This window comes from Podarcis vaucheri, assembly GCF_965113315.1.
Source record: "Podarcis vaucheri genome assembly, chromosome: 13".
In the NCBI taxonomy this organism is placed as follows: Eukaryota; Metazoa; Chordata; class Lepidosauria; order Squamata; family Lacertidae; genus Podarcis; species Podarcis vaucheri.
In genome coordinates this window covers 53,150,406-53,167,821 of record NC_138751.1, presented here as the reverse complement: position 1 = coordinate 53,167,821, position 17,416 = coordinate 53,150,406, and the positions used below count along the sequence as shown (strand labels likewise).

The following is a 17,416-nucleotide window of genomic DNA, read 5'->3' as shown; positions in this document are numbered from 1 at the left end:
GAGTCAGGCAAGGGTGCCTATTGGCCCCTCTTCTATGTAATTTCTATTTTAATAATATTTTAATACAAGCTGGTCTTTGACCGTAATAATAAATTATTATTATTATTACTTAGAACACATTTACTCATTTTACAGATAGAAATCCTACAATATTTAATGTAATTATTAATAATGCTTAATAGCAGAAAGTTTAGCAAACTACAATGTGTGAAATGTCCAGGACTTTTTTTCAGCCAAAACTGAGGTCCAGCACCATTCAGGTGGGTGTCATTGCCATTATAAGAGAACAAGGGAGGTGTTCATGGTGGGTTCCGGCACCTCTTTTTCTAAAAAAAAAAGCACCAGAAATGCCAGTGTGCAAGACCAAACCTTGTGTCCCTGGTGGGCCTACATCATATCCAAAGAGACTTTTAAAGCTCTTTGAAACATTATTTAAACAAGAAACATCTCCTGTGCACATGTAAATGGCATCTGCTGCATTTTGCAGGAAAGACATTTTAAAAGACCTATAAAAGAGAAAGAGACCTTTTATTGGGAAATCGGACTGCATGAAGGAAACAATTCTCCAGAACTGGATAACCCAGGCAGCAGTTAACAACCATTTCCCAGCTCCAGGGAAAGTCACAAATTAATCTGTGCAGTGCATGAGTCACCTGACTGACACATTGCTGAGAGTTTTGTGGCTTAATCCTGGGACCCCCTAGAGGAGGATGGGATTACAGTGATAATTTATTAAATGGACATGAATGAAGAGAAACTCTTAACAGAAGCTGGAATGGTGAAATTGCACTATTAATGCTTGCCTTCAGTGTTCAGATTTTCTTGGTAATAGAGCTATTGAGTGCAATCCAGCTAAATTTAGGCATGTCTAAGTCCTTTTGATAGGGACGCGGGTGGCGCTGTGGGTAAAACCTCAGCGCCTAGGACTTGCCGATCGCATGGTCGGCGGTTCGAATCCCCGCGGCGGGGTGCGCTCCCGTTGCTCGGTCCCAGCGCCTGCCAACCTAGCAGTTCGAAAGCACCCTCGGGTGCAAGTAGATAAATAGGGACCGCTTACCAGCGGGAATGTAAACGCCGTTTCCGTGTCTGCGGCTCTGGCTCACCAGAGCAGCTTCGTCACGCTGGCCATGTGACCCGGAAGTGTCTGCGGACAGCGCTGGCTCCCAGCCTCTAGAGTGAGATGAGCGCACAACCCTAGAGTCTGTCAAGACTGGCCCGTATGGGCAGGGGTACCTTTACCTTTAAGTCCTTTTGATTTCAGCTGGAGAAAAAAGTATGTGCTTTAGACTACAATCCTAGGCAAACGTATTTTAGAACTATTATTATTATTATTATTATTATTATTATTATTATTATTATTATTATTATTATTTTCATTTTATACACTGCCCTATACCCAAAGGTCTCAACTAGACCAGTTGCTCATAGCAGAGTCTCATTAGACATGAAATTATGCCTACAACGTGCAGATAGTGAGGATGAAAAAAGCCAGAGTTTAGTGTGGAGGGGGAAGCAGCAGTGTAACCTAGAAGCAAAGCAGTAAGCAGAGAGAGAGACAGACAGAGAGAGAGAGAGAGAGAGAGAGAGAGAGAGACTAGACCTCTGCTGGAATCCCAATCTGTTGATATGGAAGTAGCAAGACCCTTTTGGGATGTTAATGCTGTGAACCCCTCCATATATATGCAAATAAACCATATATCGTAAAGACGCCACAGTCTCTGCTGTGCCTTATTCCCAAAAGTAAACATGAACCCTGGGTAAGCACCTGGAACCCCTGCGGTGGCTTGCAGCAGTATTTAAATTAATGGCTTTAATAAAAGTTATATATTATTTTTTACTGTGGTATTTATTCTCTATTTTCATCATGGCCTCCAGATTCACCAAAAAGCACGCCACAGCCTACCACTTTCAGTTTTAGAAATCCTGCCCCAGACTTAGTGTGTATTTATAAATGGATTTCATTTTGTGATACAAATCGAAGAATAGCTTGCCCCTTCAGCACCAGGGCAAGGAACTGCAGCAGAAAATTCAAAGGGTCTTTCGTCACTGTGTAAATTTCTCTCCCTGCTCACACATAGGTTTGTTGGATGCAGCCTCAGGAGGAGAACTGCAGCCCATGAATTTTCATTCCAAAGTACTTCAACCATTCTTACTTGAGACAGCCAATGCAGAATAAGCAAACCAGCATATTGGTGTAACCCAGTAATGTTTAAACAAGCAGCTAGTTTTATCAAGAGGAAAACACACAGTAACTAACTTCAGTCCCCTTGATTTCTGCAGGTGTACTAAGTCTGGATTAACCCATAAACACGCTGATTCTATCTGTAAAATAGCTATGAAGAACAAAGTCATCAGCACATTTTTGCAAATGGATGCCCAGAAGCTTTCTGAACAGAAGCCCCTAGTTTATTTGTTTTAAGTTATTAGGTTACCAAAGGGCCAAAGCAATTTGCCATGAAATTAGGATAAATCATAAGGTTGACTCAGCAACTTGCTTTTAGATAGTGGCAATAGTGCCATTCTCAAAATGCTTATTCTAGCGTTACAGTAGTCTTACTATCATTGTAGAGGAAATGGTAAGAAGACCATGACCACAAGGTCTTTGGTAAAGAGTGTTCAGAAAATAATGTCTATAAAAAGCATCTGTATTCCAGATGTTGTTGCAGCTTTTTACTCTTGTATTAATTGAAGGTAGTTATTCCCTCCACGCACCCCAAGATCTGAGATGGGGGACTTGGGAGTGAAATTACAAAGGCTCAGGTTTGAGAATTAAGGTACGTCCTTTTGTTACAAATTCCCACACTAGATATATATAATGTACCCATCTGAGAAGTTGTAGTAACAAAGGGAAACCCAGCAGTAAAATAATGTGTGTCTGACCTACCTTTCTTCCGGGGGCTTTGCGGAAAGCAGAAAAATCATTTGACACTGGCCAATAAATATTATTCCCAAGACCCCTTCACTGGGGAAAAAATAGACCAGTTGGTTAAAGTTGATATTGGAAGATATAAATTGCAATGACAGTGCACTAATTGTTGGAACTGTCTAAATGAGGACCGTGCATCATATAAATGGAGTTAATAAATACAATAAAATAATGACAGTGAATAGATGTTGAAATTTTCCTGGTTTACTGAATAATAAAAAATGACGATTGCATGATATAATATGAAAATAGATAAAATAAGCTTCATAAATATCCCAGTTGGGGGATGTAAGGAAATGCTTTCTTTCAAATGCTTACCCATCACTGCCCTCCCATGTACTCAGACATAAGCTCCATTGGTTTTAATTAAATTTACTGCCAAATCAATATGTTTAGGATAGTAGCTTTAATATGAAAGTGGAACATTTATTTTCCTATGTTGAATCTTGGAGCCCTTCATCCGCTTAACTGCAGGCCAAATTCCACTGATTTCTGTTGGGTTCTGGTTTAAAGATCACTGGGGGGGAAACCCCCCGCTTCACTTTCTCATCTGTCAAAATACTATGCCATGTATCAGAGAAATGATCTGATGCTATTCTGCTTCTTTATTGCTGCCTCCGGCTATTTACTTTCCGTAAATCTATTTTGTTCACCATGTATTTAATCAGTGGCATAATAATAAAAATTCCAATGAGCAAGATACCTACTGCATTTTTAGGCCTCTTGAAATTCCCTTACTTATGCTCCATTCAAGTTTATTCAAGTCATAAAATTGGAGGTCATTGTGACTGTTAAAAGCATTCTCTACTTCACTATAATGTTTGCTATTGTTCATGTATTTACTATTTTAGTTCAAATATTAGACAAGCAAGAAGGTTTTATATGTACCTTATAAAAACAGAACAGGAGATACACTCTCTTCCTTCAGCACAGCAGTGTTTGCAAGAATTGATGCAGTTTCCTAATGCTGATTCCCATATGTGAAGAAGCAACAGAATTCTGTGTGATCAAATTTGCTCTGTGCCAAAGTGTTCCTCTTTGTCACAATGCTTATTTATTTGTGACTTATTTTGTTATGACTTCATCATTGCCATCAACCTTATTACAGTCAACGGCCTAGAAATTATATGAAACAATATATCTCCTTGAGACTAAGGAGAAAAATGCAATAAAAAATAAAATAAACAGTTGAACCAAAATGATAAATATTGCCAAATTTGTGTGGCATCAAACTACGTAAGTTCTGCTCAGAGTAGATCCACTGAAATGAACGAACCTAACTTAGTCATGCCACTAATTTCAGTGGATCTAGAGTACAATACGTTGAATAATCATTTAATATAAGGGCTTCAATACCATTGTGCACATATTTGCCATTTGCCCCGTTATTGTATCCTTGTCTTTGGGCATCTTTAATATTGATGTCTTGCTTTAATCTGTTCATGGTTTTGTCTACTTAAACCACTGCCTAACTCTGGTTTTGTTTCAGTTAACTCTACAAAACGTTCCTCAATTGAAATGTTTCCAGAATAAAGATGGACATAGCTGATAATGTGACAAATATGGTCAGAAACATCTGGATTTACAATCAGGTAGCAATGATTACACTCTTTTTCTAATCGTATAAATTATCTCACCGTCAACACTTCCCCCCAACAATGGGAGGAAATCATTTTGTATTTTATGTAAAATATGTAGAAAGTCCGTTTTATGACAACTGCACTGAATTATGGCTAATCAATTCAATGAGATTTAGAGAAAGTCCCATGTTTGGACTGCCAGCAATTTCTGTACTTCCCCTAAGAGTAAGATTATTTTTTGCACAAACAGAATGTCAAAATAACATTCAAAATGTGTGACCATTTCTCTTTTTCTTTCTGAATTGCCTTTTATAGGGAATCATCAATAGGTTTACCGCTTTCGATTTTATTTTCTAAGTTCTTCCATTAAAAAAACACCACATTTGGATCCAACTGGGTTCAAATGCTTCCAATTATTGAAACCCTTTGATTTACTGCAAATATTTAAATAGGCTCCAGGAACATTTGTCACAAACAATACACAACACAAGCAAAATTTTATGATCAACAACATTGCTGTTAGTATGTTACCAGGAAATTTGCAGCCATTTTCTGACTCCAATTTATGAAAATGGTCAGGTTGTGGTCTCCCTTCATTTCTTTCATTAATTTCTCACCAGAGGAACTTAGAACTCCGCTCCCCACGTAAACCAACCTAAACCCTGCAATCATCAACTGAGACACTTCTTCGTGTAGCCTCTTCCACTTGCCTGGCGTCTTCATTAGATATCTTTAGGCGCCAGGCGAAAACATTTCTCTATAACCAGCTATTTAACATTCTATTGCCTTTTAAATGTGTTAAATGGGGGGCAAGTTATTGGTTTGTTTTGGATTTGTTGGGATGAAAGGCAGTATACAAATTTAATTGATTAATTAATTAATAACAATAGACCACTTTCTGTTTCTTTTTCTTCCTGGAGAGATATATTATCCTGAACCTTCTTAAGTTTCCAGATTTTCTTTCTTTAAAGGTAAAGGGACCCCTGACTATTAGGTCCAGTCGTGACCGACTCTGGGGTTGCAGCGCTCATTTCGCTTTATTGGCCGAGGGAGCCAGTGTACAGCTTCCAGGTCATGTGGCCAGCATGACTAAGTCGCTTCTGGTGAATCAGAGCAGAGCACGGAAATGCCGTTTACCTTCCCACTGGAGCGGTCCCTATTTATCTACTTCTTGCACTTTGACATGCTTTTGAACTGCTTGGTTGGCAGGAGCTGGGACCGAGCAACGGGAGCTCACCCCGTTACGGGGATTTGAACCGCTGACCTTCTGATCGGCAAGTCCTAGGCTCTGTGGCTTAACCCACAGCGCCACCCGTGTCCCTTCTTTAGAGATCATTTAACTGGCTCTCTCCATGTTTTAAAGAAGCTAGTTGTCTTTGCATGTAGGATGTTGTAATCAATCTTATATGTTTAACATTTATAGATATATTCATTTCAGAGTGTGTACTAAGGATGCACAGTTCATGTATGTATCCCTCCCAGGGATATTCAGAATGTTTTGTTTTCTGCTTGTTTGTTTTTAAAATTGAAAAAGTGCAATTCTAGCAAAATAGTTCCCTGCATGCCTTAGCAACAGCAGAAGAGAGTGCTTTTTATGTATATTAAAATGTGTTTTAATTTTTCAACTTTTTGTGATTAGGTGACATGGTTGTGCCTCAAATTTACTTCTTCACTGTAATTAAGTTGACAAATTGGCTATCATTCCATGTTGGGCTTAGAACGGAAAAACAAATAGCAGTCCTAAAGTGACAAAAAAGCGAAGGAGGTTTGGCCTAATCTTAACAGGAGTGATACAAATTGTCCATAGTGATATAGCTGACAGTGTAGAAATATAAATTGTTGTGGTCATAGTTAAGGTTCTTATTGACAGCTGAGCTCTTTTTATATACAGTGGTACCTCGGGTTAAGTACTTAATTCGTTCCGGAGGTCCATTCTTAACCTGAAACTGTTCTTAACCTGAAGCACCACTTTAGCTAATGGGGCCTCCTGCTGCTGCTGTGCCGCCGGAGCACGATTTCTGTTCTCATCCTGAAGCAAAGTTCTTAACCTGAGGTACTATTTCTGGGTTAGCGGAGTCTGTAACCTGAAGCGTATGTAATCCGAGGTACCACTGTACATTTTTTTCTTTCGTGGTAATGAAGAGTACGTAATGACATGTAATTTCCCAGTGCATATTATTTCTGTGTCAGTATTGGAGATGGAGGGTGGCATTCAACAAGAGGATGAAACAATCATTCTAACTGAAAAAAAGCATTCTTTACTTCTTAACCTTACTGGTGATATTTACAAGAGAAATAGCAAGCTTATGGAGGTTTGCTGAGGGTAGCTGGTGCCTTCAGATGACACAAAACAGCTGCACTTCTTGGCCTTATGTCTGCCTGCTGTTCTAATTGGGAAAGAGTCTAATAAAACTCAGAAGGAAAGATATTTTCCCTATAAAGGTATAGTTTGAATTTTGGCACAAAAAAGCAACAACTTTCTGCTATTGACCCAGCTGGAGAGAGTGAATAAATTCATCAATCCACAGTATATAATATGGTACATTTAGCTCCAAACTAAAAGAGAGAGCCTATTGCTGACTAAATAGCATAACTATTTCTGAACTATGCACTCTTACTTGAGAGCAAGTTCCATTGAACATCGGCTTGTGTGATAAATGGGAAAAATAATAATGTGTACATTGGGGGGTTTGCAGTTTCTGTATCCTACTCTTTTTTTTTTTTTTGTTACATCTCAAATTCCTTTTCCAACCCCCCCCCCCCTTTTTACGGTAAATACAGCATTGTTTGATTTTAAGCACAGCTTCCAGCTTTTATGTGTGGATCCACAGGGGGGGGGAATCCACAAATTTCCCCTCCTTTTCACCTTCCCTCTCCATCCCACTCCATGCTTCTCAGTACTTTGGAGCCAGCTCAGGGGACAGCAGCTGCCGTCCCTTTGCTGGAATACCCATTCTGCAGCCAGCGATCAATGAAGCCTGCAGTCCTGAGTACATTTCCCTGGGAGAAAGATCTGCTCAAAGCAATGGGACTTTATTCTGAGTAAACATTAGAGCAAGCTGTTCTGTTGCCCTTGGCCAGTGGTCCTCAACACGTATACAATTAGAGTGCATTTAAAAATTAAGGCGCCGTGGTGGAGGCAACTATTCTATGCCACTGGATCAGGGTGGCCCAGTGCAGGATCGATCCCCTCCTTGTTGTAGAGCCAGCAGGTGAGCAGTGAAATCATCACATAATAATAATAATAATAATAATAATAATAATAATAATAATAATTTATTATTTATACCCCGCCCATCTGGCTGGGTTTCCCCAGCCACTCTGGGCAGCTTCCAAACAATATTAAAATACTATGATACATCAAACATTAAAAGCTTCCCTAAACAGGGCTGCCTTCAGATGTCTTCTAAAAGTCTGGTAGTTTTTGTTCTCTTTGACATCTGGTGGGAGGGCGTTCCACAGGGCGGGTGCCACTACCGAGAAGGCCCTCTGCCTGGTTCCCTGTAACTTGGTTTCTCGCAGTGAGGAAACCGCCAGAAGGCCCTCGGTGCTGGACCTCAGTGTCCGGGTAGAACGATGGAAGTGGAGACGCTCCTTCAGGTATACTGGACCGAGGCCGTTTAGGGCTTTAAAGGTCAGCACCAACACTTTGAATTGTGCTCGGAAACGTACTGGGAGCCAATGTAGGTCTTTCAAGACCAATGTTATATGGTCTCGGCGGCCGCTCCCAGTCACCAGTCTGGCTGCTGCATTCTGGATTAGTTGCAGTTTCCGGGTCACCTTCAAAGGTAGCCCCATGTAGAGCACATTGCAGTAGTCCAAGCAGGAGATAACTAGAGCACGCACCACTCTGGTGAGACAGTCCGCGGGCAGATAGGGTCTCAGCCTGCGCACCAGATGGAGCTGGTAGACAGCTGCCCTGGACACAGAATTGACCTGCACCTCCATGGACAGCTGAGAGTCCAAAATGACTCCCAGGCTGCGCACCTGGTCCTTCAGGGGCACGGTTACCCCATTCAGGACCAGGGAATCCCCCACACCTGCCCACCTCCTGTCCCCCAGAAACAGTACTTCTGTTTTGTCAGGATTCAATCTCAATCTGTTTGCCGCCATCCATCCTCCAACCGCCTCCAGGCACTCACACAGGACTGTCACCGCCTGGATCTGATTTGAAAGAAAGGTAGAGCCTTTGATTTGAAAGGTAGAGCCTTTGATTTGAAAGAAAGGTAGAGCCAAGAGAGGAAGCTAAGGAACATGGCTGAAAGGCATGAGGGGCAGCCCAGAATCATCACTGTTGCCCAGAGACCATTGTCGTACTCCAGAGTACTGACTTACTGGTCCAGGGGCAGAAGACCTTTCCACTGCGAAGAGCTGTTGGCCCACAGGGCATGCCAAGTGCAGAACAGAGCCAAATGTGGGCCAATTGGCATTTAGTTTGCTATGGCTTATAGCAGGGGTGGCCTTTGGCATCCTGAGTGAGGACAAAACTTGGCAACCCCCAAATCTTCCTTCTTTTCACAATAATTCCTTTTGGAACAGAGTTCAAGCAAAGTCTTGCTTTCCGTTCTGTGCATGCTCTCAAATGCATTATTTTGTGCCCCCCTGGCTCAGTACCCTGTGTGGGGGAACCATTCACACCACCCTAAATCTAGTGCTAAATTTAGCCTGTATCAATTTAGCCTGTATACGGGACGCGGGTGGCGCTGTAGGACTTGCCAATCAGAAGGTCAGCGGTTCAAATCCCCGCGATGGGGTGAGCTACTGTTGCTCAGTCCCTGCTCCTGCCAACCTAGCAGTTCGAAAGCACGTCAAAGTGCAGGTAGATAAATAGGCACCACTCTGGTAGGAAGGTAAACGCCGTTTCCGTGCGCTGCTCTGGTTCGCCAGAAGCAGCTTAGTCATGCTGGCCACATGACCCGGAAGCTGTACGCCAGCCCCCTCGGCCAGTAAAGCGAGATGAGTGCTGCAACCCCAGAGTCGGACATGACTGGGCCTAATGGTCAGGGGTCCCTTTACCTATAGCCTGTATGTTCCAAGAGCAGGACAAGACAGCCTGTTTACTTCAGTGCTGACACTGATCAGGGCAATGGATAACTGAGTCATCACATGGTTTACAAAAATGCCTTATGGCTTTTCCTGTCCCAAGCTGGGATCAGTACTAAAACTTCCTGCAGCAAATTCCTTGAGAATGCTGGTACTTTACAAATGAAGGAGAGGTGGGGGAAAGGAATCCAGACCTTCTATCACGAGGCAATGAAATGTGACAACTCAAGGCAGACTAGCTCATAGCCCACCTTTAGAAAACAGACCAGATACCTTTTGCCCCCTATGGGAGGAATCATTCCTGAAGCATGGAAACAGATCTCCGCATCAGCGCCACTCCAAGGGGAAAGAGTGACTCAGCATAGTTAACAAGCAGAAATAGCTAAACAAAGTGAAGCAAGAGGGAATGCTATCCAAGCAGTTTGGCAGCGCAAAGTTGGAAGGAGGTAGAAGCCCTGAGAGCAAAGGATGAAGATCATTTAGAGGTGGCGGCTGAATGACTTTTTCAAATCTTCGTCTCCTACCCCTTCTCTTCCTCTCTGCTCACTGCCAATCAGGCATCCTCTCTTTTCCAGAATTTGACTGTCCAAGATCCACTGGAGCTTGCCCCATGACTTTCAGGTGATGGCATTAAGCCATAGCTGTCAACTTACAGATTTGAAAATAAGGGACCAGCAGCCTCGAAAATAAGGGATCAGCAGCCAAAATAAGGGATTTTGCGAGCACAGGTATGTTCAACCTCTGAGCCCCTCCGAGCCAAAGGCAGAAAGCCCAGCCAGCAGCCAAACGAAGCCTCAAGCGGTGGTTCCCACAGCGCAGCAACCCGGCAAAAGGGATGCAGCAAGGAAAACCACCGTCACCTCTCCACTGGGAAGCGCTGAGCAAAGGCGAGACCCAGGCAACGCGGCCGATTTGATCGGCGCAAGGCATGCAAGCTCCACCCCCCAGTCATTCTTAGACTTCTTATTGGGTGAGCAACACAGCCAAGCAACACAGTTGGAGCCTCCCTCCTCCTTGGCCGGCAGGGAGGGAGGGAGAGGAGCTGCTTCCTTTGAAACCCGGGAAATTTAAGGGACATCATCAATAAGGGACAGCAGCGGGACACGGTGCTGGGATAAGGGACTTTCCCGCCAAATAAGGGATGGTTGACAGCTATGCATTAAGCCCCATTGGAAATGGATTGCTGCACTAGCAGCAGCCTGGTACTGCAAACTGCCTCTCCTCCCTAGGCCCAAATAGGAGTTCCATCACAGAAGGAGAAAGGAAAGAGGGGGAGGGGATCAAGTTGATTCCAAGCCAAAAGCCAGGCAGAACAACTCTGTCTTACAGGCCCTGCGGAAAGAAATCGGATCCTGCAGGGCCCTGGTCTCATGAGGCAGAGCGTTCCACCAGGCCGGAGCCAGCGTTGAAATGGCCCTGGCTCTGGTTGAAGCTAATCTGACTTCCTTAGGGCCTGGGACCACTAGGGTGTTGCTATTTATGGACCTTGAGGTCCTCCGCAGGGCATACCGGGGAGGCGGTCCCATAGGTATGAGGGTCCTAGGCCGTGAAGGGCTTTAACATAACACAAGAACCCTCTCCCTTCCCGTGGTTCTCAGCAATGAGTATCTGAAAGCATTTCTGCCTCCACCTGTAGAGGTAGAACATAGCTATCATGGCTAGTAGCCTTCAGTAGCTCTGTCCTCCAGTAATTTGTCCAATTTTTAAAGCTTTCCAAGTTCGTGGCCATCACTACCTCCTGGGGCAACAAGTACCATAGTTTGATTGTGTTGCTTGAAGAAGTATCGCAGAATCTTATAACTGTAGGGTTGGAAGTGTTGGTGGCACTCAGGATCAAGTGTTACAGAACAAAGGAAACATGTCTCCTCTCTCCTTCTTCTCTGAGAGAGAACAGAAAAAGCAAAAGTACAACAAAGACTGAACAGCGTAACTGAACTTCCATTCTCATGACTCCGATAGTATGGAATGTCAACACAGACATGTGATGAAAACAATCACACATCAGCAGTGGAGAGAATGAAATCCCAACAGGAAGGGACCCCATGGGTCATCTAGTCCAACCCCCTGCGATGCAGGGATCTCAGCTAAATCATACAAGATAGATGGCCCCCCAACCAAGGAAAGAAAGTTCACAACCTCTCGTGAGAATCCCAACCACTGTTGAACAGCTCTTACTGTCAAAAAGTTCTTCCTGGTGTTTAGTACAAACTTTCTGTGATGGCCTGGGATTTGGACTCGGATGCTGAACGTGAGGGATCGCAGCCTGCACAGGAGTCCCCACCTCCAGAACCAGCTGAGCTGGAGCTGGGGCCTCAGCCTGAAGGGTCCTCACCTGTGCTGGATCCTCAGGTGCAGGCATCAGCTGAGTCTGCTCTGGCTCCTGAGGTGATGGAGGACCCATTGCCTGTAGGTGCTCCACTCTCAGCCCCGTCAGAGGAAGCTGAGGTTGCCTCTGGGTCCGGTAACCCTCCCGCCTCTCCTGAGCTGCAGAGGTTCAGGGCAGAGAGGCGGAGGGAACTAAGTTCCCGCAGGAGGAGTGCTTGCCTCCAGGCCAGGAGAGGTGAGTCACCAGAGGATCGGGGCCGCCCTATGCCTCGGGGCAGATAAAAGCCGGCCAGCCCCAGTCCCAAGTTGCGGGAGCAATATTGTTGGTTTCTAGTTCCTGCCTGAACCCTGCCCTGCTTTCCTGCCTGAGCTCCTGACCCGACCTGGCTCCCTGTTTGCAAGCCTTTTCCTGACTTCACCTGACTCCCTGCCCTGCACCCAGCTTCAGCTACTACCAACTGCCTCCACATTGCACCTTTGACCACGGACCGGACTTGGACCTTGCCTCTCGGGTAACCCATGGGACTGGCACACTTTCTTCTGTCTGTTCCAGTGTTCAGCTTCATAGGACATCCATCAGTTTTAGTGTTATGAAAGAGGGAGAAAACCCTTTCTCTATTCACTTTTTCCATGCCATGCCTAATTCTGTAAACTTCTGTCATAGTGCCTCTTTCTCACCTTTTCTCTGCATCAATAAGTCCCAAACATGGCTGTTTCTCCATTGGGGAATCCTTCCAGCTCGATTATTTTGGTGGCCCTTTTCTGAACCTTTTCCAACTCGACAATAGCCTTTTTGAGGTGTGGCAGCCAGATCTGTACACATCCCTCCAAAGTGCTCACACCATAGATTTGTATATGTTGTTATTGCAGAGTCCTTTGCACAACGGAATGACGAACAGTACGTGCCACATGCTTTAATGTTGCTTTATTTTCAGTTCAAAGTGGAGAAAATACAAACATGCATCTTGCCTCTGCTGGAGCAGAGAAGCAACCATCCTTCTCGGAATAACGAACACCGAGAGAAAAGTGAAAAACAGGAAACCAGTGTACGTCACATCCAGCTTCCCATTCCCGTGTGAAAACCCAACAGTACTCTGACTGTGGAATGTAAACATTGTCTTGTGACAAGCACTTCGCTGCAGAGTGAAGGAAGCAGAAAACCAACATCCTCCCCCTTTCTGTGAACATCACTGGGCAGCGTGTTCGTACAATATCAGTACAAACCCAACTTCTGTACATAGGTACAGTGTTGATCCCTTGATACAATCTTGGACAATACATCAGCAGGAATTTCATTACCTGGCATATAGGACACCGTTACGAGTCCCTTCTGAATATGTTCCCTAGCATGTTGCAACTTCAATTGCAAGTGCTTCGTGCTTTGCTTACAACCTTCCGAATTCAGCAAAGTCAAACATGCTTTGTTGTCCTGGTAAACCTGGATTGGACATTTGACAGGAATTTTCATGTCTTTGCACAATTGTAACAACCATTCACAATCCTTAAGTGAATAAGACAGTGCATTCAGTTCAGCTTCACAAGTACTTAAGCTAATTGTTGTTTGCTTCTTGCATGACCAATCAAATAGACCCTGATTGTACATGTAGCAAACTCCAGACGTACTTTTCCTGTCTGTAGTGTCACTTCCAAAACTTGCATCTGCAAAGATTTCAAGACCACCAGACTTCTGATTGTTAAATCTCAGTCTGTAATGCATAGTGCCTTTCAAATAGCGTGCTATGCGTTTCAGAGCTTTCCAATCCTTAACAGTAGGATTGTTAACTTGTCTGCTTAGCAAATTACAGCTAACAGCAATGTCAGGTCTTGAACATCTGGCAATGAAGTTTAGCTTGCCTAGCACACTTCTGTACAGTGTAGTGTCAGAAAATGCTTCTTCAGTGTCTTCTACCTGATAACCTGTTGTCATCGGTGTGTCTACAGGGTTAGCATCCATCAGGTTTAGTTTGCTTAACACATCAGCAATTTTCCTTGACTGGTGTACTAGAATGTTACCACTTTGATCTTTCTCTATTTCCAGAGATAAGTAGTTGTTTACCTCACCAAGATCTTTCATGTCAAAGTGCTCTTTCAGTTGAGCTAGGGCGTTATTGTACATTGTGACATCTTTCCAAAAGAATAAAATATCATCAACATAAAACAAACAGTACAGCTTCTTTTGCCCTTCCTCTTTGACAAACACACATGGATCAGCTTTCCCTTGCTGAAAACCTAGAGTAAACAATACTTCAGTGAGTTTTGTGTGCCAACACCGTGCACTTTGTTTGAGACCATAAAGGGACTTTTTCAGAGCACAAACAAATCCCTGTTTTACCTGTACGCCATCAGGTGGATGCATATAAAGTGATTCACCTAGAGATCCGTACAAAAATGCTGTATTTACATCGTGGTGACTAATGTGTAGATTCTCCTCTGCAGCTAGCTTGAGCATAAGCCTAATGCTCTCATATCTCACCGTGGGTGAGTAAGTCTCGTGATAGTCTTCACCTGGTACCTGTGCAAAACCTCTGGCTACCAATCTGGCTTTGTGTCTGACTATCTTGCCATTTTGATCAGTCTTCGCTTTGAAGACCCATTTGCTTCCAAGCAGTTTCATTCCTGGAACTACTGGAACTAGCTCCCAGGTTTTGTTCCTTTCTAAGGAATCAAGCTCAGCCTTCATAGCATTTAACCATGGCTCAGCTTCCTTAGAATCCAAATCCTGGATTTCTTGGAAACTTGAAGGTTCAAATACCTTCTTGGAGCTTTTAACAGCTGCTACTGCTGTCTTAGCAAATTCATCAGCAAATCTCTTTGGAGGTCTGCCTTTTGTGGCTCTTTGTGACCTGCGAATTAGCCTTTGGTCTTCAACACTCTCCTCTTCCTTCTTGGGAGAAAAATGACCTATTGTGAACAATGGTTCTTCCAATTCCTGATCAGAGCTTTCAGAGGGTCGCATAGAGGCTTTCGCACTCTTGAAATCCTCTGAATCACCCGATTCAGTTTCAGACTCAGAATCAGAACCTTCATCAGTGGGTGTGGGTTGTTGTTGCTTATCCTCAGTCTCATCACTGTCATCAGGATAACATTGGAAAATTCCCACATTCTCCCCCCACTTGGCATTGTACTCAACACTTCTTGTGAGCCTAATTGTCTTAGAGTCAGTCATCATTATTCTGTAAGAACCTTTCTGATAACCTAGAAAGATACCATGCAATCCACGTTTGCCTAACTTGGAGCTTTGTGGTGAGTGAATCCACATGTCAGAACCAAAAATTTTCATGTGTTTGATGTATGGTTTCTTGCCAAACATCTTTTCATACGGGGTACAACCAATCGCTGAAGATAACCTGCGATTGTAACTGTAAACAAAACATGAGAGAGATTCGGCCCAATAACTCTCTGGAAGATTGGCATCATGCAGCAAGGTTTTTAACCCTTGAAGCAATGCTTGATTTGCCCTTTCGCAAAGCCCATTCTGCCATGGCGAGCGAGGACTGGACAAATCGTGCTGAATTCCTTTCTCAGTCAGAAAAGCTTCAAACTGCTGAGAAGTGAATTCTCCCCCGCGATCTGTGAAAAGAATTTTTATCTTCTTACCATGCACATTTTCCAACCAAGCACAGAATTCCTTGAACCTTGGAAAAGCCTCTGATTTCTGCTTGAGATTGTACACATAAATATACCTGGAAAATGCATCAATGAGAACCATGAAGAACCTATTTGCACCCAAAGAGGGCGATAGTGGACCAACTAAATCAGCATGAACAACCTGGTATGGTTCTGTAGCTTGCCTACTAGACACCTTACCTTTCGCAGCCATTTTCACCTTGTTTGCTGCGCATGCTTTGCACTTCATGTGGTACCTGCAGGGTTTAATAGTCATACCTTCAACCAAGGCAGGCATTTTAGATACTGCCTCAAAATGCAAATGACCAAATTTCCTGTGAAAATCATGAATACATCCTGCATGTAAACTTTTGTTAGAACCTGCAATGCAACAAGTATCATTCTGCACAACATCATCATAATACAAAACAAACAAACGATCAACACATTCAGCATGCAAGACATAATCGTCTTTCTTTGTGATGGTGCATTTCTTGTTCTTGAAGAAAACGTCAATGTTGCGTTCATTCAGCTGCATCACACTTAGAAGATTGTGTGTGGCATCTGGAACATAAAGTACATCCTGAATCGATAAGTCCAAACTGTGAAGAACAACAGTTCCGTAGCCTTGACTGGGAATCATGTGGTCATCCGCCTGGTGAATTGCACCTTCCTGCGGTGTAAAAGACACGAACAGTCTCTTGTCGTTGCACATGTGGTGGGTAGCTGCTGAATCAACCACGAAGAAAGATCTAGACGTCTTCTGGACCTTTGCAACCTTTGGAGTGAAGCGTGAGACCATTGCCTTGTGCTGCGTTGTCCTGGACACCGGACCTTTGCCTTTGCTTTGGCCTTTTCCACACGATGAACTTCCGCTGCGCTGCTCTGTCTTGGCCTTGGGATATCTGCATTCCCTCTTTATATGGCCTAGACGTCCACACGAGTAGCATTTCACTGCCTTCAAAGCTTTGGCGCCCTCTGGTGGTTCCACTGCATTCTGGGATGACGTCTGTGAAGACTCCCCCTTATCCATGCAGCTAGCACCCCGGCGATCTGCTTCATTCTGGATCACGGCAGTAACATAGGCTACTGTGAGCTGAGCAGTTGGTTGAACAGCAATCTGAGTGGCAACGGACTCCCAACTTGGACCCAAAGAATGTAGTATCATGAAGGAATACACAGCCTCTGGAAAGTTGAGTCCTCTCTGTTGCAGCTCGTGTCTCAGATTCTGCATCTCCATCAGATGTGTACGCACATCTCCACCTTCAGCAAGAACCATACCATGCAGCTTGGCATAGTAGTACATTGAGGAACCAGCTTCTGTCCTCAAGTGAGCCTCTCTTAAAGAGTTCCAAATTTCTTTGGCTGTGGTCTTTCCACGCAACAGACAGAGCTCTTCTGGGGATACTATCAACGTAAGCGTTCCCCGTGCTTTGGAATCCTTAGCAGTCCATTCAGCTGTAATTGGAGCTGGGGGGTTGTCTGTAATAACATTAAACAGACCTTCTTTCCGCAGAATTGCCTCTGCATACTGCACCCACTCCGTGTAATTTTTCTTATTGAGCTTAGGAATCCCAAAAGCATCAGCCAGCTTTGCTTCAGCCATCATTGCTGCTTTAAACAAGCTGCGTCACAGTACTGCAGCTTCCAAAAGCACTTGTAAAAAGTACTTTCGCTTTCCCAGTCATCCAAGCCTGTGAGCTTGTGCCTTTATCTGTATCGCGGCAAAACGGCTTTAAAAGTACAAAGTCCAGCCATAAAGCTATAAATTAGAAACTGGCAGGCTGCTCCGGGCAGCATGAGCACATACCTTCATCAATCAAACTTGACGCGCAGAGCAGATAACGCGATCCGTTCCTCTGTACCTCTGCCGGCATTCCTCAGTTTGATTTACGTCTTTCTGGGCCCATAACCAAAATGTTGTTATTGCAGAGTC

The 17,416-nt window shown here is 43.9% G+C and overlaps 1 long non-coding RNA gene across 2 annotated transcripts in view; it reads left to right on the top strand.

Annotated features, from left to right (window-relative positions):
* Positions 1-1,074: 1,074 nt before the first annotated feature.
* Positions 1,075-17,416, top strand: part of LOC309516377 — a 31,268-nt gene continuing 14,926 nt past the window's right edge. Inside the window, exons 1-3 of one of the 2 annotated variants that reach the window (XR_014212847.1) lie at positions 1,075-1,539; positions 1,572-2,774; positions 4,416-4,518. This is a non-coding gene — a long non-coding RNA (uncharacterized lncRNA). Of the gene's footprint in view, positions 1,540-1,571; positions 2,775-4,415; positions 4,519-9,521; positions 10,278-17,416 lie in introns of those variants that run through there. The other variant, XR_014212848.1, reaches the window with a different exon arrangement.